This window comes from Oncorhynchus keta, unplaced genomic scaffold (genome assembly GCF_023373465.1).
Source record: "Oncorhynchus keta strain PuntledgeMale-10-30-2019 unplaced genomic scaffold, Oket_V2 Un_contig_1178_pilon_pilon, whole genome shotgun sequence".
Lineage (NCBI taxonomy): Eukaryota > Metazoa > Chordata > Actinopteri > Salmoniformes > Salmonidae > Oncorhynchus > Oncorhynchus keta.
The window spans coordinates 5,972-22,503 of record NW_026277621.1 but is presented as its reverse complement, the minus strand read 5'-3'; the positions used below and the strand labels follow the sequence as shown (position 1 = coordinate 22,503).

Here is a 16,532-nt window from a genome sequence, read left to right as displayed (position 1 = left end):
GTGATGTAGTTGATGAAGATGGGGGTAACAGGTGGGTCTGGACAGAGTGATGTAGTTGATGAAGATGGGGGTGTAACAGGTGGGTATGGACAGAGTGATGTAGTTGATGAAGATGGGGGTGTAACAGGTGGGTCTGGACAGGGTGATGTAGTTGATGAAGATGGGGGTGTAACAGGTGGGTATGGACAGAGTGATGTAGTTGATGAAGATGGGGGTGTAACAGGTGGGTCTGGACAGAGTGATGTAGTTGATGAAGATGGGGTGTAACAGGTGGGTCTGGACAGAGTGATGTAGTTGATGGGGGTGTAACAGGTGGGTCTGTACAGTGTGATGTAGTTGATGAAGATGGGGGTGTAACAGGTGGGTCTGACAGAGTGATGTAGTTGATGAAGATGGGGGTGTAACAGGTGGGTCTGGACAGGGTGATGTAGTTGATGAAGATGGGGGTGGGTCTGGACAGAGTGATGTAGTTGATGAAGATGGGGTGTAACAGGTGGGTATGGACAGAGTGATGTAGTTGATGAAGATGGGGTGTAACAGGTGGGTCTGGACAGAGTGATGTAGTTGATGAAGATGGGGTGTAACAGGTGGGTCTGGACAGAGTGATGTAGTTGATGAAGATGGGGGTGTAACAGGTGGGTCTGGACAGAGTTATGTAGTTGATGAAGATGGGGGTGTGATGTGGGTCTGGACAGAGTGATGTAGTTGATGAAGATGGGGGTGTAACAGGTGGGTCTGGACAGAGTGATGTAGTTGATGGGGGTGTAACAGGTGGGTCTGGACAGAGTGATGTAGTTGATGGGGGTGTAACAGGTGGGTCTGGACAGAGTGATGTAGTTGATGGGGGTGTAACAGGTGGGTCTGGACAGAGTGATGTAGTTGAAGATGGGGTGTGATGTGGGTCTGGACAGAGTGATGTAGTTGATGATGATGGGGTGTAACAAGTGGGTCTGGACAGAGTGATGTAGATGAAGATGGGGATGTGATGGGTCTGGAAAGAGTGATGTAGTTGATGAAGATGGGGATGTGAGCAGGTGGGTCTGGACAGAGGGATGTAGTTGATGAAGATGGGGGTGTAACAGGTGGGTCTAGGCAGGGTGATGTTGTTGATGGAGATGTGGGTGTGAGATGGGTCTGGACAGAGTGATGTAGTTGATGAAGATGGGGGTGTAACAGGTGGGTCTGGACAGAGTGATGTAGTTGATGGGGGTGTGATGTGGGTCTGGACAGAGTGATGTAGTTGATGAAGATGGGGATGTGAGCAGGTGGGTCTAGGCAGGGTGATGTTGTTGATGGAGATGTGGGTGTGAGGTGGGTCTGGGCAGGGTGATGTTGTTGATGGAGATGGGGGTGTGAGGTGGGTCTGGGCAGGGTGATGTTGTTGATGGAGATGGGGGTGTGAGGTGGGTCTGGGCAGGGTGATGTTGTTGATGGAGATGGGGGTGTGAGGTGGGTCTGGGCAGGGTGATGTTGATGGAGATGGGGGTGTGAGGTGGGTCTGGGCAGGGTGATGATGTTGATGGAGATGGGGTGTGAGGTGGGTCTGGGCAGGGTGATGTTGTTGATGGAGATGTGGGTGTGAGGTGGGTCTGGGCAGGGTGATGTTGTTGATGGAGATGGGGGTGTGAGGTGGGTCTGGGCAGGGTGATGTTGTTGATGGAGATGGGGGTGTGAGGTGGGTCTGGGAAGGGTGATGTTGTTGATGGAGATGGGGTGTGAGGTGGGTCTAGGCAGGGTGATGTTGTTGATGGAGATGGGGGTGTGAGGTGGGTCTGGGCAGGGTGATGTTGTTGATGGAGATGGGGGTGTGAGATGGGTCTGGGCAGGGTGATGTAGTTGATGGTGTAACAGGTGGGTCTGTACAGAGTGATGTAGTGGATGAAGATGGGGGTGTAACAGGTGGGTCTGGACAGAGTGATGTAGTTGATGGGGTGTAACAGGTGGGTCTGTACAGAGTGATGTAGTGGATGAAGATGGGGGTGTAACAGGTGGGTCTGGACAGAGTGATGTAGTTGATGGGGGTGTAACAGGTGGGTCTGTACAGTGTGATGTAGTTGATGAAGATGGGGGTGTAACAGGTGGGTCTGGACAGAGTGATGTAGTTGATGGGGGTGTAACAGGTGGGTCTGGACAGAGTGATGTAGTTGATGAGGGTGTAACAGGTGGGTCTGTACAGTGTGATGTAGTTGATGAAGATGGGGGTGTAACAGGTGGGTCTGGACAGAGTGATGTAGTTGATGAAGATGGGGGTGTAACAGGTGGGTATGGACAGGGTGATGTAGTTGATGAAGATGGGGGTGTAACAGGTGGGTCTGGACAGAGTGATGTAGTTGATGAAGATGGGGGTGTAACAGGTGGGTATGGACAGAGTGATGTAGTTGATGAAGATGGGGGTGTAACAGGTGGGTCTGGACAGAGTGATGTAGTTGATGAAGATGGGGGTGTAACAGGTGGGTCTGGACAGAGGATGTAGTTGATGAAGATGGGGGTGTAACAGGTGGGTCTGGACAGGGTGATGTAGTTGATGAAGATGGGGGTGTAACAGGTGGGTCTGGACAGAGTGATGTAGTTGATGAAGATGGGGTGTAACAGGTGGGTCTGGACAGAGTGATGTAGTTGATGAAGATGGGGTGTAACAGGTGGGTATGGACAGAGTGATGTAGTTGATGAAGATGGGGTGTAACAGGTGGGTCTGACAGGGTGATGTAGTTGATGAAGATGGGGGTGTAACAGGTGGGTATGGACAGAGTGATGTAGTTGATGAAGATGGGGTGTAACAGGTGGGTCTGGACAGAGTGATGTAGTTGATGAAGATGGGGTGTAACAGGTGGGTCTGGACAGAGTGATGTAGTTGATGGGGGTGTAACAGGTGGGGTCTGTACAGTGTGATGTAGTTGATGAAGATGGGGTGTAACAGGTGGGTCTGGACAGAGTGATGTAGATGAAGATGGGGGTGTAACAGGTGGGTCTGGACAGGGTGATGTAGTTGATGAAGATGGGGGTGGGTCTGGACAGAGTGATGTAGTTGATGAAGATGGGGGTGTAACAGGTGGGTATGGACAGAGTGATGTAGTTGATGAAGATGGGGGTGTAACAGGTGGGTCTGGACAGAGTGATGTAGTTGATGAAGATGGGGTGTAACAGGTGGGTCTGGACAGAGTGATGTAGTTGATGAAGATGGGGGTGTAATAGGTGGGTCTGGACAGAGTTATGTAGTTGATGAAGATGGGGGTGTGATGTGGGTCTGGACAGAGTGATGTAGTGATGAAGATGGGGTGTAACAGGTGGGTCTGGACAGAGTGATGTAGTTGATGGGGGTGTAACAGGTGGGTCTGGACAGAGTGATGTAGCTGATGGGGTGTAACAGGTGGGTCTGGACAGAGTGATGTAGTTGATGGGGGTGTAACAGGTGGGTCTGGACAGAGTGATGTAGTTGATGGGGTGTGATGTGGTCTGACAGAGTGATGTAGTTGATGATGATGGGGTGTAACAAGTGGGTCTGGACAGAGTGATGTAGCATGAAGATGGGGATGTGAGCAGGTGGGTCTGGAAAGAGTGATGTAGTTGATGAAGATGGGGGTGTGAGCAGGTGGGTCTGGACAGAGTGATGTAGTTGATGAAGATGGGGGTGTAACAGGTGGGTCTAGGCAGGGTGATGTTGTTGATGGAGATGTGGGTGTGAGATGGGTCTGGACAGAGTGATGTAGTTGATGAAGATGGGGGTGTAACAGGTGGGTCTGGACAGAGTGATGTAGTTGATGGGGTGTGATGTGGGTCTGGACAGAGTGATGTAGTTGATGAAGATGGGGATGTGAGCAGGTGGGTCTAGGCAGGGTGATGTTGTTGATGGAGATGTGGGTGTGAGGTGGGTCTGGGCAGGGTGATGTTGTTGATGGAGATGGGGGTGTGAGGTGGGTCTGGGCAGGGTGATGTTGTTGATGGAGATGGGGTGTGAGGTGGGTCTGGGCAGGGTGATGTTGTTGATGGAGATGGGGGTGTGAGGTGGGTCTGGGCAGGGTGATGTTGATGGAGATGGGGTGTGAGGTGGGTCTGGGCAGGGTGATGATGTTGATGGAGATGGGGGTGTGAGGTGGGTCTGGGCAGGGTGATGTTGTTGATGGAGATGTGGGTGTGAGGTGGGTCTGGGCAGGGTGATGTTGTTGATGGAGATGGGGGTGTGAGGTGGGTCTGGGCAGGGTGATGTTGTTGATGGAGATGGGGGTGTGTGGTGGGTCTGGGAAGGGTGATGTTGTTGATGGAGATGGGGGTGTGAGGTGGGTCTGGGCAGGGTGATGTTGTTGATGGAGATGGGGGTGTGAGGTGGGTCTGGGCAGGGTGATGTTGTTGATGGAGATGGGGTGTGAGATGGGTCTGGGCAGGGTGATGTTGTTGATGGAGATGGGGGTGTGAGGTGGGTCTGGGCAGGGTGATATTGTTGATGGAGATGGGGGTGTGAGGTGGGTCTGGGCAGGGTGATGTTGTTGATGGAGATGGGGGTGTGAGGTGAGTCTGGGCAGGGTGATGTTGTTGATGGAGATGGGGGTGTGAGGTGGGTCTGGGCAGGGTGATGTTGTTGATGGAGATGGGGTGTGAGGTGGGTCTGGGCAGGGTGATATTGTTGATGGAGATGGGGGTGTGAGGTGGGTCTGGGCAGGGTGATGTTGTTGATGGAGATGGGGGTGTGAGGTGAGTCTGGGCAGGGTGATGTTGTTGATGGAGATGGGGTGTGAGGTGGGTCTGGGCAGGGTGATGTTGTTGATGGAGATGGGGGTGTGAGGTGGGTCTGGGCAGGGTGATGTTGATGGAGATGGGGGTGTGAGGTGGGTCTGGGCAGGGTGATGTTGTTGATGGAGATGGGGGTGTGAGGTGGGTCTGGGCAGGGTGATGTTGTTGTTGATGGAGATGTGGGTGTGAGGTGGGTCTGGGCAGGGTGATGTTGTTGATGGAGATGTGGGTGTGAGGTGAGTCTGGGCAGGGTGATGTTGATGGAGATGGGGGTGTGAGGTGGGTCTGGGCAGGGTGATGTTGTTGATGGAGATGGGGGTGTGAGGTGGGTCTGGGCAGGGTGATGTTGTTGATGGAGATGTGGGTGTGAGGTGAGTCTGGGCAGGGTGATGTTGTTGATGGAGATGGGGGTGTGAGGTGGGTCTGGGCAGGGTGATGTTGTTGATGGAGATGTGGGTGTGAGGTGGGTCTGGGCAGGGTGATGTTGTTGATGGAGATGGGGGTGTGAGGTGGGTCTGGGCAGGGTGATGTTGTTGATGGAGATGTGGGTGTGAGGTAGGTCTGGGCAGGGTGATGTTGTTGATGGAGATGGGGGTGTGAGGTGAGTCTGGGCAGGGTGATGTTGTTGATGGAGATGGGGGTGTGAGGTGAGTCTGGGCAGGGTGATGTTGTTGATGGAGATGGGGGTGTGAGGTGGGTCTGGGCAGGGTGATGTTGATGTCATTTGTTGTCATGTTTTGTATTGTTTAAAAATATCAAATCAATTTGTTCAAAAAATAAAATAAGGAAAAATGAAAAGTCTACAACACGCATCTGATTATTCATTATGAAAAAATGATTTATTTCATTTACATTCTTTATTTTAACCACAATGTCACAAATAACGGAACACACAACATGAGCAGATTAACTTGGTCAAAACATTTATTTATTCAAGACTATCAGAAAGAATAATGGGCTGTTATAGTACTGTACATGGTGTCCAGGTCAGGATAACCAGAACATTTCTTTATTCAAGACTATCAGAAAGAATAATGGCTGTTATAGTACTGTACATGGTGTCCAGGTCAGGATAACCAGAACATTTCTTTATTCAAGACTATCAGAAAGAATAATGGCTGTTATAGTACTGTACATGGTGTCCAGGTCAGGATAACAGAACATTTCTTTATTCAAGACTATCAGAAAGAATAATGGGCTGATATTAATTTAGATCCAAAGCCTTGATTTAGTGAGTCACTCAGCTTCATGTTGACATGGACTCTTTCATTCAGTTTCTTCTTCACATCAGCAAAGAAGGACTCTTTGTATCATATATATATATATATATATATAGTGCAATCGAAAAGTATTCAGTAAGTATTCAATGGATTTACTTGATTTTTATTCCTCATCACTCTACGTACAATATCCCATAATGACAAAGCAAAAAAATAAATTCTTATATCACATTTACATAATTAGTCAGACCCTTTACTCAGTACTTTGTTGAAACAGCGATTCCAGTCTTGGTTCTTCTTGGGTATGACGCTACAAGCTTGGCTGTATTTGGAGGGTTGGGGAGTGTGGACACAGCTATTTTCAGGTCTCTCCAGAGATGTTGGGTTGGGTTCAAGTCCGGGCTCTGGCTGTGCCACTCAAAGACATTCAGAGTCTTGTGCCGAAGTCGCGCCTGGAGCATCAAGGACCTCTCTGTACTTTGCTCTGTTCATCTTTCAATCCTGACTAGTCTCCCAGTACCTGCGGCTGAAAAACATCCCCATAGAAACGGTCAGAGTGACCATCGGGTTCTTCGTAACCTCCCAAACCAAAGCCCTGCTCAGTTTGGCCGGGCGGCCAGCTCTAGGAAGAGTCTTGGTGGTTCCAAACTTCATCCATTCAAGAATGATGGAGGCCACTGTGTTCTTGGGGACCTTTAATTCTGCAGACATTTTTGGTACCCTTCCCCAGATCTGTGCCTCTTCCCCAGATCTGTGCCTCGACACAATCCTGTCTCGGAGCTCTACGGAAAATGTCCTTCAAGATCATGGCTTGTTTTTTTTGCTCTGACATGCACTGTCAGCTGTGGTATCTTTATATATAAATTATAACCAAATCATGTCCAATCAATTGAATTTATCACAAGTGGACCACAATCAAGTTGTAGAAACATATCAAGTATGATCACTGGAAACAGGATGCACCTGAGCTCAATTTTGAGTCCCAAATCAAAGGGTCTGAATACACGCACACACACACTCACAGAAAACAGAATATTGTAGGCCGGAGATTATACGGTACTTTGTATTTGGACCAGCAGTCGTTGCTTATTTCCATTTTGAGAAACAGAACAGTGTCCAAGTCGTCACGCACACATTCCTTAAATACCAGATGAAGTTCAGGAGAGAATGAGGACATTGTGTGGTCCTGACCACATTCACTCCCTTGTTATTTTTCAAGTCTTTCTGTGGAACGACAACATCCAACACTCTGTGGTGCAGATAAATGGAGGACGGGACTGGAAGCCAAACCAATATGTTTACTATGTAAACTTCCCCTTAGAGTTTTTTTAGCCTTTTAGCTAGGCTCAGTCTGGTGGACGATTGATGGATAGAAGTAGATCTCTGTGATACTTCTAAAACTATGATAATTACAATGATATGACGATTACAAGCAGCAACATGCTGCCAATAGGAATTAGAGTTATTTTTTTGTAAAATTTCCAAGCAGGATTATAACAGTCTGATTAAGTAAAAACATGAAAGACAGATGCGAGCATCAAATGAAAACGCCTTTACCACCAACGACGGTCTTTCAAGACTCATCATCACGAAGCATTGTGTTTGCAGAGCCTCGTTCATGGAGAAGGTAAGATGAATCATATTATAGCAGAAAGCTCCTTGAAGAGAGATGTCATAATAGAGGAGTAAGGACCATAAGCCAGTATAAGGACCATAAACCAGTGTAAGGACCATAAACCAGTATAAGGACCATAAACCAGTGTAAGGACCATAAACCAGTGTAAGGACCATAAACCAGTATAAGGACCATAAACCAGTATAAAGACCATAAACCAGTATAAGGACCATAAACCAGTGTAAGGACCATAAACCAGTGTAAGGACCATAAACCAGTGTAAGGACCATAAACCAGTGTAAAGACCATAAACCAGTATAAGGACCATAAACCAGTGTAAGGACCATAAACCAGTATAAGGACCATAAACCAGTGTAAGGACCATAAACCAGTGTAAGGACCATAAACCAGTGTAAGGACCATAAACCAGTATAAGACCATAAACCAGTATAAAGACCATAAACCAGTATAAGGACCATAAACCAGTATAAGGACCATAAACCAGTATAAGGCCATAAACCAGTATAAGGACCATAAACCAGTATAAGGACCATAAACCAGTATAAGGACCATAAACCAGTATAAGGACCATAAACCAGTATAAAGACCATAAACCAGTATAAGGACCATAAACCAGTATAAAGACCATAAACCAGTATAAGGACCATAAGCCAGTGTAAGGACACAAAACCAAGATTGACTTTGAAATTGGATGTCTATCCATGTCCTGAGGACTTCGGGAAATTCCTTCAAATCCATCCACTAGGGGCAACAGCGAGTGCTATTACTCAACAAGGCTTGGGTAACATTCATAACCCTATCCCTCACCTTAACCTCACCTAAACCATTCATAACCTTATCCCTCACCTTAACCATTCATAACCCTATCCCACCTAAACCATTCATAACCCTATCCCAGACCTTAACCCTTCATAACCCATCCCAGACCTTAACCCTCATAACCCTATCCCAGACCTTAACCCTTCATAACCCTATCCCTCACCTTAACCCTCACCTAACCCATTCATAACCTTATCCCTCACCTTAACCATTCATAACCCTATCCCAGACCTTAACCAATCATAACCCTATCCCAGACCTTAACCCTTCATAACCCTATCCCAGACCTTAACCATTCATAACCCTATCCCAGACCTTAACCAATCATAACCCTATCCCAGACCTTAACCCTTCATAACCCTATCCCAGACCTTAACCCTTCATAACCCTATCCCAGACCTTAACCCTTCATAACCCTATCCCAGACCTTAACCATTCATAACCCTATCCCAGACCTTAACCCTTCATAACCCTATCCCAGACCTTAACCATTCATAACCCTATCCCAGACCTTAACCATTACCTTAACCAACCATTCATAACCCTATCCCAGACCTTAACCATTACCCTATCCCAACCATTCATAACCCTATCCCAGACCTTAACCCTTCATAACCCTATCCCAGACCTTAACCCTTCATAACCCTATCCCAGACCTTAACCCTTCATAACCCTATCCCAGACCTTAACCATTCATAACCCTATCCCAGACCTTAACCATTCATAACCCTATCCCTCACCTTAACCATTCATAACCCTATCCCTCACCTTAACCATTCATAACCCTATCCCAGACCTTAACCATTCATAACCCTATCCCTCATTCCTATAACCATTCATAACCCTATCCCAGACCTTAACCCTTCATAACCCTATCCCAGACCTTAACCCTTCACCCTATAACCAACCCTTCATAACCCTATCCCAGACCTTAACCCTTCATAACCCTATCCCAGACCTTAACCATTCATAACCTATAGACCTTAACCATTCATAACCCTATCCCAGACCTTAACCCTTCATAACCTATAACCAACTTCATAACCCTATCCCAGACCTTAACCATTCATAACCCTATCCCAGACCTTAACCATTCATAACCCTATCCCAGACCTTAACCATTCATAACCCTATCCCAGACCTTAACCATTCATAACCCTATCCTCAGACCTTAACCATTCATAACCCTATCCCAGACCTTAACCATTCATAACCCTATCCCAGACCTTAACCATTCATAACCCTATCCCAGACCTTAACCCTTCATAACCCTATCCCAGACCTTAACCCTTCATAACCCTATCCCAGACCTTAACCCTTACCTTAACCACTCATAACCCTATCCCAGACCTTAACCATTCATAACCCTATCCCAGACCTTAACCATTCATAACCCTATCCCTCAGACCTTAACCATTCATAACCCTATCCCTCACCTTAACCATTCATAACCCTATCCCTCACCTTAACCCTATCTCCAGACCTAACCATTCATAACCCTATCCCAGACCTTAACCAATCATAACCCTATCCCAGACCTTAACCCTTCATAACCCTATCCCAGACCTTAACCCTTCATAACCCTATCCCAGACCTTAACCCTTCATAACCCTATCCCAGACCTTAACCATTCATTCAAACCCTATCCCAGACCTTAACCATTATAACCTATCCCAGACCAATCATAACCCTATCCCAGACCTTAACCATTAACCTATAACCAACCCTTCATAACCCTATCCCAGACCTTAACCCTTCATAACCCTATCCCAGACCTTAACCCTTCATAACCCTATCCCAGACCTTAACCCTTCATAACCCTATCCCAGACCTTAACCATTCATAACCCTATCCCAGACCTTAACCATTCATAACCCTATCCCAGACCTTAACCCTTCATAACCCTATCCCAGACCTTAACCCTTCACCTTACCTTAACCATTCATAACCCTATCCCAGACCTTAACCCTTCATAACCCTATCCCAGACCTTAACCCTTACCTTAACCACTCATAACCCTATCCCAGACCTTAACCATTCATAACCCTATCCCAGACCTTAACCATTCATAACCCTATCCCAGACCTTAACCATTCATAACCCTATCCCAGACCTTAACCATTCATAACCCTATCCCTTCCTTAACCATTCATAACCCTATCCCAGACCTTAACCATTCATAACCCTATCCCTCCCCACCTTAACCATTCATAACCCTATCCCAGACCTTAACCATTCATAACCCTATCCCAGACCTTAACCCTTCATAACCCTATCCCAGACCTTAACCATTCATAACCCTATCCCAGACCTTAACCCTTCACCTTAACCAACCATTCATAACCCTATCCCAGACCTTAACCATTCATAACCCTATCCCAGACCTTAACCATTCATAACCCTATCCCAGACCTTAACCCTTCATAACCCTATCCCAGACCTTAACCATTCATAACCCTATCCCAGACCTTAACCCTTACCCCTTAACCATTCATAACCCTATCCCAGACCTTAACCATTCATAACCCTATCCCAGACCTTAACCATTCATAACCCTATCCCAGACCTTAACCATTCATAACCCTATCCCAGACCTTAACCATTCATAACCCATAGACCCCCTTCATAACCATCCCAGACCTTAACCATTCATAACCCTATCCCAGACCTTAACCCTTCATAACCCTATCCCAGACCTTAACCCTTCATAACCCTATCCCAGACCTTAACCATTCATAACCCTATCCCAGACCTTAACCATTCATAACCTATCCCAGACCTTAACCATTCATAACCCTATCCCAGACCTTAACCATTCATAACCCTATCCCAGACCTTAACCCTTCATAACCCTATCCCAGACCTTAACCCTTTCATAACCCTATCCCAGACCTTAACCCTTCATAACCCTATCCCAGACCTTAACCCTTCATAACCCTATCCCAGACCTTAACCCTTCACCTAACCCTATTCATAACCATTCATATCCCCAGACCTTAACCATTCATAACCCTATCCCAGACCTTAACCATTCATAACCCTATCCCAGACCTTAACCCTTCATAACCCTATCCCAGACCTTAACCATTCATAACCCTATCCCAGACCTTAACCAATCATAACCCTATCCCAGACCTTAACCCTTCATTCATACCCTATCCCAGACCTTAACCATTCATAACCCTATCCCAGACCTTAACCATTCATAACCCTATCCCAGACCTTAACCATTCATAACCCTATCCCAGACCTTAACCATTCATAACCCTATCCCAGACCTTAACCATTCATAACCTATCCCAGACCTTAACCCTTCATAACCCTATCCCAGACCTTAACCCTTCATAACCCTATCCCAGACCTTAACCCTTCATAACCCTATCCCAGACCTTAACCCTTCATAACCCTATCCCAGACCTTAACCCTTCATAACCCTATCCCAGACCTTAACCCTTCATAACCCTATCCCAGACCTTAACCCTTCATAACCCTATCCCAGACCTTAACCCTTCATAACCCTATCCCAGACCTTAACCCTTCAGACCTTAACCCTTCATAACCCTATCCCAGACCTTAACCCTTCATAACCCTTCATAACCCTATCCCAGACCTTAACCATTCATAACCCTATCCCAGACCTTAACCCTTCATAACCCTATCCCCTTAGACCTTAACCATTCATAACCCTATCCCAGACCTTAACCATTCATAACCCCCTATCCCAGACCTTAACCCTTCATAACCCTATCCCAGACCCTTCATAACCCTATCCCAGACCTTAACCATTCATAACCCTATCCCAGACCTTAACCCTTCATAACCCTATCCCAGACCTTAACCCTTCATAACCCTATCCCAGACCTTAACCCTTCATAACCCTATCCCAGACCTTAACCATTCATAACCCTATCCCAGACCTTAACCATTCATAACCCTATCCCAGACCTTAACCATTCATAACCCTATCCCAGACCTTAACCCTTCCCATTCCAGACCCAACCCTTCATAACCCTATCCCAGACCTTAACCCTTCATAACCCTATCCCAGACCTTAACCATTCATAACCCTATCCCAGACCTTAACCTTCATAACCCTATCCTTTAACCCTTCATAACCCTATCCCCTTATCCCAGACCTTAACCCTTCATAACCCTATCCCAGACCTTAACCCTTCATAACCCTATCCCAGACCTTAACCATTCATAACCCTATCCCAGACCTTAACCATTCATAACCCTATCCCAGACCTTAACCCTTCATAACCCTATCCCAGACCTTAACCATTCATAACCCTATCCCAGACCTTAACCCTTACAACCCTTCATAACCCTATCCCAGACCTTAACCATTCATAACCCTATCCCTTACCCTTAACCTTAACCATTCATAACCCTATCCCAGACCTTAACCCTTCATAACCCTATCCCAGACCTTAACCCTTCATAACCCTATCCCAGACCTTAACCATTCATAACCCTATCCCAGACCTTAACCCTTCATAACCCTATCCCAGACCTTAACCATTCATAACCCTATCCCAGACCTTAACCATTCATAACCCTATCCCAGACCTTAACCATTCATAATCCCTATCCCAGACCTATAACCATTACCTTAACCATTCATAACCCTATCCCAGACCTTAACCCTTCATAACCCTATCCCAGACCTTAACCCTTCATAACCCTATCCCAGACCTTAACCCTTCATAACCCTATCCCCCAGACCTTAACCATTCATAACCCTATCCCAGACCTTAACCCTTCATAACCCTATCCCAGACCTTAACCATTCATAACCATCATTAACCCTATCCCAGACCTTAACCATTCATAACCCTATCCCAGACCTTAACCATTCATACCCCTATCCTTAACCATTCATAACCCTATCCCAGACCTTAACCCTTCATAACCCTATCCCAGACCTTAACCCTTCATAACCCTATCCCAGACCTTAACCATTCATAACCCTATCCCAGACCTTAACCCTTCATAACCCTATCCCAGACCTTAACCATTCATAACCCTATCCCAGACCTTAACCATTCATAACCCTATCCCAGACCTTAACCATTCATAACCCTATCCCAGACCTTAACCATTCATAACCCTATCCCAGACCTTAACCATTCATAACCCTATCCCAGACCTTAACCCTTCAGACCTTAACCCTATAACCTTAACCATTCATAACCCTATCCCAGACCTTAACCATTCATAACCCTATCCCAGACCTTAACCATTCATAACCCTATCCCAGACCTTAACCCTACCCAGACCTTAACCATTCATAACCCTATCCCAGACCTTAACCATTCATAACCCTATCCCAGACCTTAACCCTTCATAACCCTATCCCAGACCTTAACCATTCATAACCCTATCCCAGACCTTAACCATTCATAACCCTATCCCAGACCTTAACCCTTCATAACCCTATCCCAGACCTTAACCCTTCATAACCCTATCCCAGACCTTAACCCTTCATAACCTCCCAGACCTTAACCCTTCATAACCCTATCCCAGACCTTAACCCCCTTCATAACCCTATCCCAGACCTTAACCCTTCACCATTCATAACCCTATCCCAGACCTTAACCCTTCATAACCCTATCCCAGACCTTAACCATTCATAACCCTATCCCAGACCTTAACCATTCATAACCCTATCCCAGACCTTAACCATTCATAACCCTATCCCAGACCTTAACCCTTCATAACCCTATCCCAGACCTTAACCATTCATAACCCTATCCCAGACCTTAACCCTTACCTTAACCCATTCATAACCCTATCCCAGACCTTAACCCTTCATAACCCTATCCCAGACCTTAACCATTCATAACCCTATCCCAGACCTTAACCCTTCATAACCCTATCCCAGACCTTAACCCTTCATAACCCTATCCCAGACCTTAACCCTTCATAACCCTATCCCAGACCTTAACCATTCATAACCCTATCCCAGACCTTAACCATTCATAACCCTATCCCAGACCTTAACCCTTCATAACCTTATCCCAGACCTTAACCCTTACCTTAACCCTTCATAACCCTATCCCAGACCTTAACCATTCATAACCCTATCCCAGACCTTAACCATTCATAACCCTATCCCAGACCTTAACCATTCATAACCCTATCCCAGACCTTAACCCTTCATAACCCTATCCCAGACCTTAACCCTTCATAACCCTATCCCAGACCTTAACCCTTCATAACCCTATCCCAGACCTTAACCATTCATAACCCTATCCCAGACCTTAACCCTTCATAACCCTATTCATAACCCTATCCCAGACCTTAACCCTTCATAACCCTATCCCAGACCTTAACCATTCATAACCCTATCCCAGACCTTAACCATTCATAACCCTATCCCAGACCTTAACCCTTCATAACCCTATCCCAGACCTTAACCCTTCATAACCCTATCCCAGACCTTAACCATTCATAACCAGACCTTAACCCTTCATAACCCTATCCCAGACCTTAACCCTTCATAACCCTATCCCAGACCTTAACCCTTCATAACCCTATCCCAGACCTTAACCATTCAACCCTATCCCATCCCTTCATAACCCTATCCCAGACCTTAACCATTCATAACCCTATCCCAGACCTTAACCATTCATAACCCTATCCCAGACCTTAACCCTTACCTTAACCATTCCATAACCCTATCCCAGACCTTAACCATTCATAACCTTATCCCAGACCTTAACCATTCATAACCCTATCCCAGACCTTAACCATTCATAACCCTATCCCAGACGCTTAACTTAACCATTCATAACCCTATCCCAGACCTTAACCATTCATAACCCTATCCCAGACCTTAACCAATCATAACCCTATCCCAGACCTTAACCCTTCATAACCCTATCCCAGACCTTAACCCTTCATAACCCTATCCCAGACCTTAACCCTTCATAACCCTATCCCAGACCTTAACCATTCATAACCCTATCCCAGACCTTAACCCTATCCCAGACCTTAACCATTCATAACCCTATCCCAGACCTTAACCATTCATAACCCTATCCCAGACCTTAACCATTCATAACCCTATCCCAGACCTTAACCCTTCATAACCCTATCCCAGACCTTAACCCATAACCCTATCCCAGACCTTAACCCTTCATAACCCTATCCCAGACCTTAACCCTTCATAACCCTATCCCAGACCTTAACCCTTCATAACCCTATCCCAGACCTTAACCATTCAGACCTAACCCTATCCCAGACCTTAACCATTCATAACCCTATCCCAGACCTTAACCATTCATAACCCTATCCCAGACCTTAACCCTTCATAACCCTATCCCAGACCTTAACCATTCAAACCCTATCCCTACCTTCAACCCATTCATAACCCTTATCCCTATCCCAGACCTTAACCATTCATAACCCTATCCCAGACCTTAACCCTTCATAACCCTATCCCAGACCTTAACCATTCATAACCCTATCCCAGACCTTAACCATTCATAACCCTATCCCAGACCTTAACCCTTCATAACCCTATCCCAGACCTTTCAACCCTATCCCACCTTAACCATTCATAACCCTATCCCAGACCTTAACCATTCATAACCCTATCCCAGACCTTAACCATTCATAACCCTATCCCAGACCTTAACCCTTCATAACCCTATCCCCTATCCCAGACCTTAACCCTTCATAACCCTATCCCAGACCTTAACCCAGACCCTATAGACCCTTTCATAACCCTATCCCAGACCTTAACCATTCATAACCCTATCCCAGACCTTAACCATTCATAACCCTATCCCAGACCTTAACCATTCATAACCCTATCCCAGACCTTAACCCTTCATAACCCTATCCCAGACCTTAACCCTTCATAACCCTATCCCAGACCTTAACCATTCATAACCCTATCCCAGACCTTAACCATTACCTTAACCCTTCATAACCTTAACCATATCCCAGACCCCTTAACCCCCTTCATAACCCTATCCCAGACCTTAACCCTTCATAACCCTATCCCAGACCTTAACCCTTCATAACCCTATCCCAGACCTTAACCCTTCATAACCCTATCCCAGACCTTAACCATTCATAACCCTATCCCAGACCTTAACCATTCATAACCCTATCCCAGA

The 16,532-nt window shown here is 46.3% G+C and overlaps 1 long non-coding RNA gene across 1 annotated transcript; it reads left to right on the top strand.

Annotated features, from left to right (window-relative positions):
- Nucleotides 1-721: 721 nt before the first annotated feature.
- On the top strand, nucleotides 722-3,126 carry LOC127917602 (uncharacterized). Its single transcript, XR_008097628.1, has 3 exons — nucleotides 722-855; nucleotides 2,079-2,450; nucleotides 3,050-3,126. It is a non-coding gene; the product is annotated as an uncharacterized LOC127917602 (long non-coding RNA).
- The last annotated feature ends 13,406 nt before the right edge of the window (nucleotides 3,127-16,532 follow it).